Here is a 14,905-nt window from a genome sequence, read left to right on the forward strand (position 1 = left end):
TCACATCTGTGTCCCTTGCTTATTTTGCTCCCCTGCTGTACCGGAGGGTGCGCAGATCGGGGGGTGAGGGGAGAGAAGGGAGTCACAGGAGTGATGCTCCAAACCCTGGGACAGGAAGACCAGCATGTTCATTTAACTCCTAAAAGCAAAGCTGAGTTTCCTATGCTTGACTGTCGATAGTTAATCCTCCAAGTATAACTAGGGCCGCAGGAAACAGGGTTCCTGTCCAGTGAGAACTTTTGAAATTGCAAAATGCTTTCATGTCCTGAATCCGGATGACAAATTGAAATCTCAAAAACTTCCACTAACTGAAACACTTGATGTGCGCAGGGGAAACAGTTTGGATCAATTGTAATGTTTTGTTTCCATTTTGAGTCTTTCCCCTTTAAGCTTTTTTTTTTGGGGGGGTCTAAATTTACTAAAATTTCTGTATAAAACGTGGTTTCCTTTGAAAAGCCAAAACTTTTTTCCAAACATTTTTGAGTCAGGAGATTTGTCGAAACTGACCCAGTTTCATGAAAAAGTTGGGTGAGGGAATATCTTCTGTTGGACCAACTTCTATTGGTGAGAGAGATGAGCTTTCGAGTTTACACACCACTTCATGAACAATTTTGCTTTGGAGAAATCGGCCTTTTTCAACAAAAAAAGAAGTTTTGCTGAGAAATTCTTGACCAGCTCTAATTGTGACCTCCACTAGGAGACTGCAGATCTTTGTTCCCTTCTAGTGGGTGGCCCATATAAGAGGCTTATGATTCTACTATTGCTCCTAGATAATGGCTTAGTCCTTTAGCCTAAGTGGTAGCAGCTTGTGCTTTGAGTATTGAAGGTCTTGGGTTCAAACGCTCTGTTGCTCGAAGTGGAGTCAGTTATACGCAGGGGTGCTGGAACAGTTTGTACAGTGGGGGTGCTGAGAGCCATTGAATCAAACTGTAAACCCTGTACATCAAGGAAACCACTTCAAGCCAGGGGATGCAACAGAGCCAGCATCCTCAGCACCCCTAGTTCCAGCACCTCTGGTTATACAACGTCTTTTGCACCTGAATAAATTTCGTTTCCTCCTCTCTTCCCCGTATAACACCTCATTGGCATCCATAAGAGGACAGCCAGCTTCTTAGGGGACTTGAAGGGAGCTAGTTCAAGTTTAGTAGGATGTTCTTGGTTACTGTAGCAGAGGGAATTCCAGCCAGGATCATCTAACCATCAACACACAGCCCCCGTTAGCAACAATAGCTGTGACTGGGGCAAGGGAGGGGAAACGGGAAGTCAACATCAGTGCAACATTCCCAAGGGGCAGGCTGTCTTGCTCAGTACAGCCCTCCCACAGCACTTGATAGATGAGCTCGGGAAGGTGTCCTGGCAGGAGGAGGTGCGCCTGGGATGTGAATGATGGGCTCGCTCATCGATGTCAGCAGCAGGCTGAGGAGAAGGCGGAGGGAGCTGGTTAATTCGTGTTCACACGTTTATCCTGCAACTTCTCTCATTTTCTTTCTCTTCCTTCTTCTTTCCTAGAGACTTGCCTGGCTTGGAAAAAAAGCTGAAACTCAGAAATGACCCTTACAGAAGAGCCACAAACAGGCATTATCCTGGGTGCTAGGGTGGTTCAGCACAGATCCCCAGTCTCAAAGGTGCTTGGCCTTGGACCCCACAGCTATCCGCGGCAGAGAGAGAATTTGTCCCTTTGCTGGGTAAAAGTTTCATTCATGAGAAAGCTGTCCTTGTCTTGCTCGAATATGTCCCCATGGACAAACTCTGAAAGAGATTTCCAAATCAAGAGCCAAGTCCTGCCCTCAGTTTCCCTGGAGTAAGTGGGCAGCAGGAATTGGCTCTGTGTTTTTAAGTTGTCTCACTGCTGCACTGTCAGCTGAAAATGAACAAGCTGTAGAGTTTTTTTAGTATCTCCCAGGTGAATGTCTGTGTCTACAAGAAGCAGTTCCTAATGCCTCTGAGACATTTTGTGTTCAGATGTGCTAGATGACAGCATGGAGAAACCCTTAGGAAGTGGTGCAAACACACTGGACTTTGATTCTGCTCCCTCTCGCACGGGTGCAAATCAGGAGTCACTCCACTGAAGTCTATGGTGTTAGCCCAGTGGGAGAGCAGACTCATGCCCCTTATGTGTCTATATTAACTATGGGAAGTGAATTTTGCATTTGGCCCCTTTTCTATAATGGGCTTGAATCAAAATCCCTGAACTTTATGTGGAGAAAAGTTTGGAACTGCGACTCAGATCTCAGCTTTGGAGCTCAGGTCTATCTCTAGTATGTATGCATCCTCCCGTGGTTCTCCATTTTTCCCATAATGGGTGCCCTCTTCCAATCTAGCCATTTAGCAACCTGGGAAAGGCAGAATGGCCATGACCCTCTGACACCTGTTCATGTACATGCTGTAGGTCACAACCCCCAGGATAAGAGCCCATGTTCTCAAAAAAATTCATGCAGCTGACAGTCTGGAAAATGCCAGTGTTCAAATAATTAACCTTTATTGCTGCCACTGCCTCACCTAATCCAGGCATAGCCATTAGCGTTAGTGTGGTGCTACAGTTTCAAAGGTTGTCCCTGTTTTCTCCCTCCTTGTCTGCACGCCTTTCCTTCCTGCTGTTAAAGCCCTATGGAAACTCCCTGGGTGCTGTGCCTTTCAGGAGGTGTTGCAGACAGACTGTCCTCTTCAGGTACACTAAAGTAGCCCCAGCAGTTGTCACTGTGGATCCCAGAAAATACATCTATTTCACGGCCTGATCCAAAGAACACTGAGGTCAGTAGAAACCTTTCCTTTGATTTCAGTGGGTTTGGATCAGGACCTCACTCAGGAAGATCTTCTTGTGGTAGTGTTGGAGAACCCAACCCTCAGCTCCAAACACCGGCAGCCTTATGGCACTGGAAATCCAGACCCAAATTTAGCCACTCAGACCCAGCTCTGGTTAATTCAGGCAGCCTCAACCCCTTCACTCCTGAATCCTTTGCTGCGACCTCCAAAATGTGCAGCCCCTGAGACTCCTAGGGGTTTGCTCTTTCGATGGCAGTGACTAGGAGGGAATACCTAGTGAGGATGGTCACACAGTATTTGTAGCCCTTTCAGTCAGAATAAACTGCAGCTGCTGTGGCTTTCGAGAACTGGTGGCAAGGCCTGAGCTGGGTGCATGACAGAGTCAGAAAGGCAGGCTGTCAGCATGACAGGCTGCGATGGTAGCCGTGGAGATCTGGGGAGGGGTTCAAAATGGCTGCCTCAGGCAGGGCTGGTTAAGCCAGTACTGCAAAGCTGGCGGCTGTAGGGAACCCTCCTGAACCCCCTCCTGCCCCAGTCATCTCTGTATGGAAAAGCCTTGTTCTTGCTCCAGGGTTCAGTGGTGTGGAGTAGAAGCTGCTTTGTACTGAACGCAGTGGGGACCACTTGGGCCCCCTAGAGAATGGGGGTGCCTCCTCCTTTAATATGCTCCTGGTTAGGGTAAATTGCTGGTTCTCTGCCTCTTCCTGTGTAACAGAAAACCTCCATTCACTTGCTCCTCTAAGTCCCTCAGCAAAGCCATTGCACCAGTTCTGGATACATCTCCTGAGGCCCGATTCCCATCACAGAATGGAACCAAGCCCTCAGAATCGATCAGGGCAGAGGATGGGTAGTGGGAGAAGGTCATGTGCTAAATCTAGTGGATGAGGTCTGGGGAGGGGAACAAGTGAATGACGTTGCATGGGACTGTCAATGGGCCTTCACTGCAGCCAGCCAAAGGCTTTGGGTAGGTTATTAATATTAAACAAAAAATAGTAATTGGGGCAAAACCACCATTTCTATTTAAAGACCAAACATGGAGGAGCGGGGGCACAGAGTACCTTAGGGCGGTGGGGCCAGAGATTGTTAATGCTGTAACTCTGATGCAAAATCTTGCCCGGTAGGGTCTCTGAGGAATGTTGTCTCTGCTCCCCTCTAGGAAGGGCAGACAGGTAAATCTTTAGGGGCCAGATCTGTGACCAGTGTAAATCAGAGGAGACTCGCTGACTTCAGTGGAGCTATGCAGATTTACACCAGCTGAGGATCTGGCCCCAAGAAGAATAAGTTGAGCTAACTCAGAAAACAAATCCTTTCCCCCACTTATAAAACACACTGACCTTTCCAGTGCTCAGACCGCTGCTGCCAGACCGGATTTACGCTTGACAAACAGAGCTGTGTGTGCTGGTGACAAGCTCTCCTTTTGGGAAAATTTGCTAGCTTGGCCGGCTACCAAAACCAACAGGGCCATTATTTTATTGTCTTATCCAAAGGGTTTAGCATGAAACCTCTGCCCAGCAAGGATGACCAATAAAAGGAGACACATGAGATCATCTCCTGGGGTATAAGAAGAGCAACGAACTAAGCGGCTTTAAAATAATCTTTGTCGGGTGCCAGTAGTCGGGGTTGCTCTAGGAGATGGTTGAGTCACTTCAAACATTTCAAACACGAAACAGCTGGTAGCAGACCATAGCAAGGAGTCCAACTGCACCTGATCTTGCTTAGTGAGTCAGTCTGGAAAGTTCACATGCTGAGAAGCACTGTATTTTCCCCATGGAGCATGAAGAAGATACTCACACAAGCTGCTGTCTGGTTCATGCACATGAAGGATCAAGCATTGGGAAAGGACCCAACACTGAAAGCATTGGGGTCACACTCCAGATATATATGGCCCAGATGTTTTTTTTTCTCAGCGAACTTTGGCATGGCTGAGCCAACTTGTGATGGTGACCATTTTGCTACTGCTTGATGCATTACAGAAGCCCATCACTGGAGGCTGTTGGGCTCATTTTCATCTCATTCCAATGGTGGCAATAAGTTTAGCAGAAGGCTGAATTTTAGGCTTAGTTTGGGTATCTAAATCTCCTAGGAGGTTTAGCAAATGGTCATGTTTAAATATTAAACATTACAGGCCAAATCTTGGGGTCTCTCACCCAGGAAAAGCTTTCACTGGGTCAATGCCTCACTGGAATGGAGCATTTTCAAATTCCATTGGCTGCAGAGAGAGCCGAAGGTGCTCAGCATCCCTCAGGATATTGCCCCTTGACTGGGTGTTTTGCCTGAGTAAAGACTTCAGGATTTGGCCCTAAAATTCTTTCCAATCATTGACCCCATAATAAAGCAGAAGGAAAAGTGATGCAGAGGACGAATCCTGTCACTGAGCATCTCTAGATGCCAATATCACAAGTTGGCAGCAATAGGAAACATGATTTCTAAAGAAAGCCGGCTACAGCCCTATTCTGGGTAGGGACATGCCTGCGCAGCTCCCACTGATGCCAGTGGGAGCCCAATATATGTATCCAAAGCCAGGATACAGCTGAATATTTCCTATCACAGTTCGGAGTTTCTGCACAGCAAGAAGTGCTTGGCAGCCTGTGAACTTTTACTCTGTTTTCTGCACTGAGCAAGGTGGGGGTAGTTGTTTTGACTCATCCCCATTCATTTTCATCAAGGTCAGCTCATCACCTCATGCTCAGCTGATTGTGTAACACACTGTTAGCAGTTATAGCTCTCCATGGATACCAGAGACTATCTTTACTGGCCTTCTACTTACACAGAGCAAGAAGAGCTACCTCTTTAGTGCAAGTGGCAGAGACTTGTGCATTTGGTGCTGATGGACACAAATTCAATCCCTATTTAGGACCAGTGTCTGTGTGGGTACAGCCCCTGCTCATCACAGCTGTAAGCTATAGCAGCCATTCTGGCAGCAGGAGGTTGTACCAACTGAAGATCAGTTGGCTGCAAGTCCCTGAGACCTTTCAAATTCCTTTGGGTCGAAGTCAGAGGCAGGAGATTTGCAGGTGATCACAGTCGGTTTCCTTTTTAGTGAGTTGGACCCCATGTAAACTAAGAATATTAATGTTTTCTCCTGAGCGGTGAGTTTTTAATTGTTTAATGGAGCACTCGGTGAATAGCCAAGGTTACCGTTGTGGAACCTAGGCTGCTATGAGCCTTTGATTATGCAGCCATCACGGCTTCATAGTTAAGGTTCCAAAATTAATACACACACCCTGAGACTCTGTAAAGAGCTAACAGCTTTATTGAATGTATCCAGCTTGGCTGGAGGTTTATATAGTACTAATTAAATGCTCCTGAAATGGGTCTTACGTAAAAACTGGTATGGGTGCTTCAGAGGTTTTCTCTCCACTGTGGTTGTTCCAAAATCTGGTCTGGAAGCAGAAGGGGGATCTTTCCAGGACAATACGGTAACCTATTGAATGTATATTGTAGACCACCATATGGCTGCTGAATTTATCTCACCTCTAGAATTGCACCTGCCTCCAGCAAAGAGCTTCCTAGGTAGGCATGGATGAATACAGTATGTAAAATATACAGAGACAGACACACACATACATACATACATATATATATATATATATAAAACTGAAAATGCAATAAATTACACAAGTACAGTATGAATGTTTAAAAGCTCAAGGTGCTCAAGGTGCAATTATTTTTAAAGAGAACTTTCCATGTATGTGGATAGATAGCTCCCAAAGTGATAATATGTTATCCACAGTGGCTCCAAGCAAAATCATTTGCTCCTGGCTTGACCCCTGTGGTGCTCATAAATGCCTCGTGGTGCTTTTTGATTCTTCTATCATAATGACTTGACCTCTAGGTTGATGGCTGAAGGTTCCTTCATCCACAAATTCATTCCCACCAGGCTCCAGCACCGTGATTTTCTGCAGCAAACCTGTCAATAGTCTGAACTTCCAAGCAGTTTGCTCTTTGCTAATTGCCCAGGCTGATTGCGGGTGCTGCCAACTAACTTCCACATGACAAGTTTGCAGTGGGCAAAAAGTTAGATTTTTTTCCCCCAGTGGCAGCATTTTATTCGGACACCGGACTCTTCCAAAACTGTGAAAGCTGGAAAGCTAACAGCTCTTGTCAAAGTACAAATGAGCTCCCCCTCTCCCTTTCTCTTCCTCACCCACATACTTGCACAAGCCCTGGCATTTTTTATGTCTATATAAGAAGCATTTTGCTTCAGTGCCCAGAATTTCCCTTGTTCCCATACTTGTGTAACATGCTTTATGCTGCTTGTCCATCTGGCTTCCACCTTTCCATGTCAGAGGTGACTGCATTTCAGTGGTGCTATAGAAATACAAATCTTACTACTACCACTACTAAATTAACAATAATGATAAACTAATACAGAGCTATTCATCTATAAATCTCAAAGCACTTTACAAAGGAAGGGAAGCATCATTGCCTCCATGGTACTGAGGGGGAAACTGCGGCTCAGAGCAGAGACGTAACCTGCCCAAAGCCACCCAGGGAGTCAGTGGCAGAGGCAGGAAAATAACCCAGGTGTCCTGACTCCCAGTTGTCCCTGTGAAGCTCTTTTGGATCCTTTGGGTGAAAAGGGTGCTGTAGAAATGTAAGGTTATTTCTCCCTTTTTATGACAGTTGCTTTAATATCAATCCCATCCATGCTGAAGTCTGTGTATAATTCTCCCCATTATAACAGGAGTCTTAACTGTAACATAACTCCCCGGAACAGTTTCAAAGAGAAGTGTGCTATGCTAGCTACCATCATTGTTCCTCAGAAAATGAATGTTATGCTCCTCAAAGATGCATTTGTTCCCACCAGAAATAATCCATCTTTAATCCTATTACAGTGAAGGAAACCATCCAAGTTTCTCTAAATGAGAATGGAAGGATATTTCTGAAACAGGCAAATCTGCTCATCTCTGCAATGCAGCAAGCACTGAGGTGTGCAACTCCATTGCTACCCACCCCACTGGCCACCTGCCACCCTTCCCCAAGACCAGCTTTTCAGATGACCCAGTGGGGACCTATGAATTTAGCAAGGTGGTGGACTCATGGGAATTTAGGAAACCAAATATGCAGCCCCCTTTCCCCATCCAATCCTTTCTGGGCAGCTGGCAAAATGTATTTAAGTTAAAGGGCCAGACGCTCCACTGGTATAAATCAGCACAGCTCCAATTACACCAATTTACTAGAGCTGAGGATCGGGCCCAAAATGTGTTGCAATTAAAAGGAAACCAGCATTGCTTGATCTTGACAGTAGAGCGTCTGCAGTAGTGCTGATGGTGTAGTCAAGGGGGAAACAGCTTTAATGATCAAAATAACCAGAGTGTTGCCTTGGGCTAACTTCCAACAGAGGCAGTGTACCCTCTTTGTGAATATTGGCCTACTTTGGAGTCAGAGAGTCTCCAGATGTTTATTTGCATGACAATAAGTGGGTAGGGGACCAAAAAATTGTGTGTGTGTGTGTGAGTGGTGGGGTTTCATCCCAAGTTGTTCTGTTTTTTATCAGCAGCAGATGATCTCTTGACAGATGTGGTCTTGCCAAGGGAACTTTCACTGCATTTATTTAAGATGAAGGAAATATTTGTGCAGTGAGTTGGAAGGGTACAGAACATGCACAAAGAGTGAAGCCCAGAAAAAAGCTGCGGCTTGAACTCTTGTCGTGTAACATATTCCTGAAAGTCTTACTGAAGATGTGCAAAAAGAACAGGGATCTAGCCTAATCCAGCATTTCTTAATCTGTGGGCAGGACCCCAGAGTGGGTTGCGACCCCGTTTTAATCAGGTCGCCAGGGCTGGTGTTATACTTGCAGGGGCTAGGGACCGAAGCCCAACACCAAGTCCCACCATGCAGGGCTAAAGCCTGAGGACTTCATCACTTAGTGGTGGGGGTCAGGTCACAGGACCCCCACCTGGGGTTGAAGCCCTTGGGCTTTGGCTCCCCTACCCAGAACGGTGGAGCTCATTCTTTGGCCCTCCCGACCTGGGACAGCTGGGCTCAGGCAAGCTCAGGCTTCAGTCCTCCCTCCTGGGGTCATGTAGTAATTCTTGTTGTCAGAAGGGGGTCGCGATGCAATGAAGTTTGAGAACCCCTGGCCTAATCTAATCTGATACACAAGTCCACGTATCTATAATATATCAAGTTGGAATCTCTTTTTTTTCGTAAACTCCACAATAGGATTTAAGTCTTCATTGCACTGGAATACTTTGCAAACACAAGCTTTTGGCATTTAATTGGACTGGGAAAGTACCAGTGTTCTGTTTATTATGGCCAGAGTGATTTCTGCATTCCAGTGTGTATCCAATTTCTTTTAAGATTATCTAACCAAAGGTGTCCTTTTCTTTCTTGCACTTCTAGGGTGATATGGTAGGATTATGTTTTTTAAATGCACTTTACTCCCCCATGTTGAGTTGGTGGCCCCAGTTATCTTGCTCTTTATGATTATGCACAGGAACATCTATGGGTAGTTAGGTGTGAAGAAATCAAACATCTGCACACTACTGTCTCATCTGATACCGTCCATCTAACTGTAGCTGACATGGTCCCCCAATGAGTTTTTTGACCAATATTTTCAAAAGTGACGAGTGATTTTGGGTCCCCAACTTGAGTCACTTTAAGGAGTGCTGAGTTCCAGAGGGTGAATGTGCTGCACTTTCTGAAAATCAGGCTCCCTTAAGGTGTCTCTAGATGGGCATTCAGAATCACTCGTCACTTCAGAAAATCTCCCTGCCCTCCTCTCCCCCACATTCCCCCATCCCCACTCGTCAGCAGAATAGCCTTCCTGGTCCGTATCTTGCAGTCCTTTCTGTTGAGCTAAACAGGAATTTTTCCCTGAACAAGAACTGCAGGATCCGGACCATTATTTGCATCTCTTCTTTAAGAGTAAAAAGACAGTTGGTTAAATGCAATGTATATTTATTGAATGTATCTGTATATAATTTGCACAGCCACTTTGTAAAGCAGGGTGACCACATGGGTAACATACTCGTGGACTTAAACCACTGATAATCAAACAATCCTCACTATGAAGTTTATTATATGTACAGATTTATATATAGGGTCACATTTCACTCTCATTTATGCTGGTAAATGCAGAGAGTCTGTCTGTGTGTTCAAATGTCTCCAAAAAAATATGTGTAGTACAGAGATGGGCCTGAACCAACCCCTTGGATCCAAGCACCCCAAAACTTCCACCAAGTTTGGGGATGTTGGGGGGGCCTCAGACCCATCTCTAGTGTAAAGGCATGTCAACAAAAAGCAGAACAAAGCAAGGATATAGTCACAGAAAATGCAACACTAAGGCCCTGACTCACCCAGCAAAGCATATGCATAAATTTAAGCTTGTGCTAAAAAGCTTTGCTGGATTGGATCCTAAAATACAATGGGCCTAATTCACCCCTAATGTAACCCCATTGTTCTTCAGTGAAATGTACAGTTACCCACACATTTAAAGGTACAGGACTGTCTTTTCAATGGGTTAAGTGTCTCCCTGTTGTCCTTTTTTCTTTCACTGTCTGGATTCTATCATAAAGGGACCTAACCAGACATGTTCCTCAGGAGTCTCCCAGCCTCAGTAGCCATAGAAACCAGCTATTTTTAGTTTGTTTTTCAAGATGCCAATAAATGACTTTTCTCTACTTTGGAAAGACAGAGGACCCGGTCAGCCTCATGTATTAATGCATGGTAAATTAGTGTCTTTTAAAAGCCATGCAAACTTCTTGTAAAGTACTGTATTTAAGAAGAAAAATAAATGTGAAACTTGTTAATAGGAGAGTATATAAACATGCAGAGTAGATTATTCACTTACTATTATATTTCCTATCTAAGAAAAATATTTGTAATAATTTTTAGAGCACACGCTTTAGAGTATAGATTTTATAGATGTCTGGAGATAAAGAGTATTTTTGGTACATGACATGTTTTGCTTTCTCCTTTCTCAAGCTGCTTGCTTAATCCCTGTCCCAGACATACATTGGCAGTATTTGGAAATTAAATCAATGCCTGTGAGAATGCAATCATTAAAAATCCCCAAACAATGACTTTGTTTTCTAGGATTTCATTCATGTTTGAAGCTGGAGGCTTTTTAAACAGGACTGAGAAACAAATGTGTATGATTAATTATCACGCCGCATTTTAATGAGTGACAGTGGCTTAGCATTCTTCAGCCAGATTCAATATGCAATATGAAATAAATGTAGCGGGATAGAGGATCTGTTTCCTTGAGGTTTTCTTAAAAAAAATCACATCTGCAGAAATTATTTAGGTCCCAGACTTGCAATGCAATGTAACGGGGCAGACCTTTGCACACATGCAGAGCCCCATTGACTTCAGTGGCACAATAATACTGGCACAAAAGTTCACCCACATACATCACATTGCAGGACTGAGGCCTTGATGGTATTTTCCCACGTACTTGGTATGACTTGATTAAAATTATGCATGTATACCTTGTACGGTATTTTTTGAATACCCTAACCTTATACACCCTTCATACAGATCACACAAACCTTGTGGGGTGGAAAATTCTCGTAGGGCAATGGTGCTGTGCAAGCCACCCTTCATAGACTATCTGATCCTGCAAAGGGCTGAATGTCTTCTGCAAGGTGCTGCTTGCCTCTCAGCTCCCACTGACTTCAACGGGAGCTGAAGGCATACTCTGTATCTTGCAGGAAGTACTGAGGATACTTTGCAGCATTGATGCCATAGAAACACAGGGCCAGATCCTCAGCTGGTGTAAATCAATGTAGCAGAGGATCCGGCTTACTCACTCCAACATTGGTAGCTGGGCTAGGAAAACTGTCCTGGAATCAGATCAATAAAACTCTCACGTGTGATGATGACCAAGGTGATTTTCTTTATACACTTAATAGCTATCCTAGGGCTATATATACATGTAGCCCAGTGACTTCTGGTGTAACATATCTAGTTTACAAGAATGTATTATAAATTATAGATGCATATCATGTCTGTATCTTGCACTGAAATACCTGCCTATTGATCTGTCTCCCGCTGATTAATTTTCTTGATTGACTAGTTCCATTTTTGGAAGCGGCTAACTGGCTTTATTTCTGTTCTTTTGTATGTCTCTGAAATCTATGCACCTGGAGTAAGCACTTTCTTGTTCTAACTGTAAAAGCATGACTAGGAAAGCAGGTATGTTAATTGCTGTAATAAAGAGTCTTTATAATATCCCTTTGCAGTAGATGAGTTACATTTTCCATGTTGTTGATACTTCTTTATTATTACTGAGGTCAATGAATCTACACCAACAGGCTATTGCAAACATTGCCAAGCAAAAGGAGTACAAACATGGCACTTACAGATGGTGGGAAAGAGAATATAAAGAGTAAGGCTGAAAGGAGAACATTTAAAGAGAGTGCAAATGGGGTCATTAAGATTACGATCAAAATTGATCAATTGTTCCTTATTATCCTGACTCTCATGAAAACAAATAAGGTGTCACTCAATCAACTTAACGGCAGATAACATTAAATCTAGAGGTTTCAGAGTAACAGCCGTGTTTGTCTGTATTCGCAAAAAATCTAGACAGGTTTCAGTGGTTACCATGTTAGTCTGTATAAGCAAAAAAACCGAGGAGTCCTTGTGGCACCTTAGAGACTAACAAATGTATTTGGGCATAAGCTTTCGTGGGCTAGAACCCACTTTCTAGCCCACGAAAGCTTATGCCCAAATACATTTGTTAGTCTCTAAGGTGCCACAAGGACTCCTCATTAAATCTAGAGGTTGCACCCTTTGTTATGTATATAGGCCAAGTTGTGCAAAGAAACACCCCTTCACATGCTGTGTATTTGGTAGAGCGGTGCAAAACTGGAGACATTTTGGAAATGGCTGTTTTGGATCCTGAGGGAACTGTACTGCCACAGCGAACAAGGGACCCCAGGAGACTTCTACAGAAGTTCTACTCTTGCAAGGATGCCTCCCGATCTGTGGGGTTTCTCCATGCATATTGGGGCATCTGAGGCTCAGAAAGGCCTGTCCCCTTCCCAAGCCCCCAGATACTTTGGAAACTCCCTGTGCCTGATTCTCCATTGTCTTGTACCTTCTTTAACCATTTATTTTGTGCAAAGCGGGTGTAAAACGGCAGCAGTGACATAAAGGCCTGATCCAAAGCTCACTGAATTATGTTGGCCTTTGGATCAGCCCTTCTGTGAGTGGAGAATTCCAGTCAGGTAGCATTTTATAGCCATTTTGGATGTGTCAATGGCTATTTTTTGTTCTGCGTTAGAACAGCGCCTAGCACAATGGAGGCATGGTCTATGACTGGGGCTTTTAGGCATTACTGCAACACAAATAAATAATAAATAGGGCTGTTGATTAATCACAATTAACTCACGTGGTTAACTCAAAAAATTAATCGCAATTAAAAAAGGTATATCTATTAATTGCACTTGTAACCACACTGTTAAACAATAGAATACCAATTGAAATTTATTAAATATTTTTGGACGTTTTTCTACATTTTCAAATATATTGATTTCAATTACAACACAGAATACAACGTATACAGTGCTCACTTTCTATTATTTATTATTAAAAATATTTGCACTGTAAAAATTACAAAGAAATCGTAGTTTTCAATTCACCTCATGCAAGTACTGAAGTACAATCTCTTTATTGTAAAAAGAAAAGGAGTACTTGTGGCACCTTAGAGACTAACCAATTTATTTGAGCATGAGCTTTCGTGAGCTACAGCTCATCTCTTTATTGTGAAAGTTGCAGGAGGCCGCACCTCAACCCTCCCCCAGCCCCAACCCAGCCCAGCCCGGACCTACTACAGCCAGGGAGGAGGCGCCTATCCTGCAGTCCCAGCCCCAGAGCTGCTGCCTCTCCCCCCCCAAGACAAGGTGCTGCTGCAGGGAGAGTGAGCTGGGGGGAGTCCTCTCTCCCCGCTGTAGCCCCGGGGCAGCCTGCACCCCAAACCCCTCATCCCCAGCCCCACCCCAGAGCCTGCATCTCCAGCCAGAGCACCTCATCCCCCCCGACACACCCAACCCTCTGTGCCAGCCATGAGCCCCCTCCCTCACCCTGAACCCCTCATCCCTGGCTCCACCCAAGAGCCCTCACCCCCAGCCAGAGCCCTCACCCCCACACCCCAACTCTCTGCCCCAGCCCTGAGTCCCCTCCCATACTCCCAACCCCTCAGCTCCACCCCCACCACATTAATTTTGTTATGTGCACCAATATGGAGGTGATGAGCTAAAAATAAGAAGAGCTAAAAATAGAGTAGCAGGACTTGCAGCAAGACAAATAAGGATCCTGCCAAGTGTCACTCGTTTCAAAGAATAAAAATATCTAGATCCCAAAGCAGGTCAGTATCATCATCCCCATTTTACAGATGGGGAAACTGAGGCACAGAGCAAGTAAAGTGACTTGCCCAAGGTCCCTCAGCAGGCTAGTGGCAGAACCAGGACTAAAACACAAGTCTCCTGCGTGCCAGTCTGTTACACCATCTAGTACTCCATGCTGCTTCTCTCTAAAGGCAGGGGTCTAGCAAAAACTAGCCACCTAGTAAAGGTAGGTCTTTAAAGGCTGAGTAAATTGTACAGGAAACTTTGGTGATGTGAGAAGAACTTGGACATGGCCTACAAAAGGTGAATCTTGGTGCAGTCTCCACTGTACAATGCACTGGTGACCTGATCTGAATCCTATCCAAGTCAATGGAAAGATTCCCACTGAAACAGCCCTTACCAGGGGTGCTGGAACAATTTATACAGTCAGGGGTGCTGAGAGCCATTGAACCAAACTATAAACCCTCTATATAATGGAAACCACTTCAAGCCAGGGGGTACAGCAGCATCCCCCCGGCACTGCTAGTTCCAGCACCTATGGCCCTGACAACTGGAAAGGTAGATCATTCTGCGGACATATTCAGAAGCAAACAGTCAATACAGGAAGCTACCACAGAGATGTTGAGAAATTGCCTTTGAAAAACAAGATTGAAATGAGAAAGACAATTGATTTGTTATGGATGGTGCTTGGATCTGGATTTGTCTGGGGCTTGGTGTTCAAGGCCCACGGGTTAGGTTAGGGTTCAACAGGACTGAAATATCATAACTGCTTGGGCAGGAGTGTGGCCCAAAATGATGTAAACCTCAGAAGATCGGTGCGATTTCTGTCACCTTGCAGCTTG

The 14,905-nt window shown here is 44.7% G+C and overlaps 1 protein-coding gene across 3 annotated transcripts in view; it reads left to right on the forward strand.

Moving 5' to 3' along the window:
* Window positions 1-11,943, forward strand: part of BLACAT1 (BLACAT1 overlapping LEMD1 locus) — a 63,149-nt gene extending 51,206 nt beyond the window's left edge. For all 3 annotated transcript variants that reach the window (XM_073319781.1, XM_073319782.1, XM_073319783.1), the window contains exon 3: window positions 1,510-11,943. The gene's annotated coding sequence lies outside the window, so the exon portion shown is untranslated. The remainder of the gene's footprint in view (window positions 1-1,509) is intronic.
* Window positions 11,944-14,905: the final 2,962 nt, after the last annotated feature.

This window comes from Lepidochelys kempii, chromosome 21 (genome assembly GCF_965140265.1).
Source record: "Lepidochelys kempii isolate rLepKem1 chromosome 21, rLepKem1.hap2, whole genome shotgun sequence".
NCBI classification, from domain to species: domain Eukaryota; kingdom Metazoa; phylum Chordata; order Testudines; family Cheloniidae; genus Lepidochelys; species Lepidochelys kempii.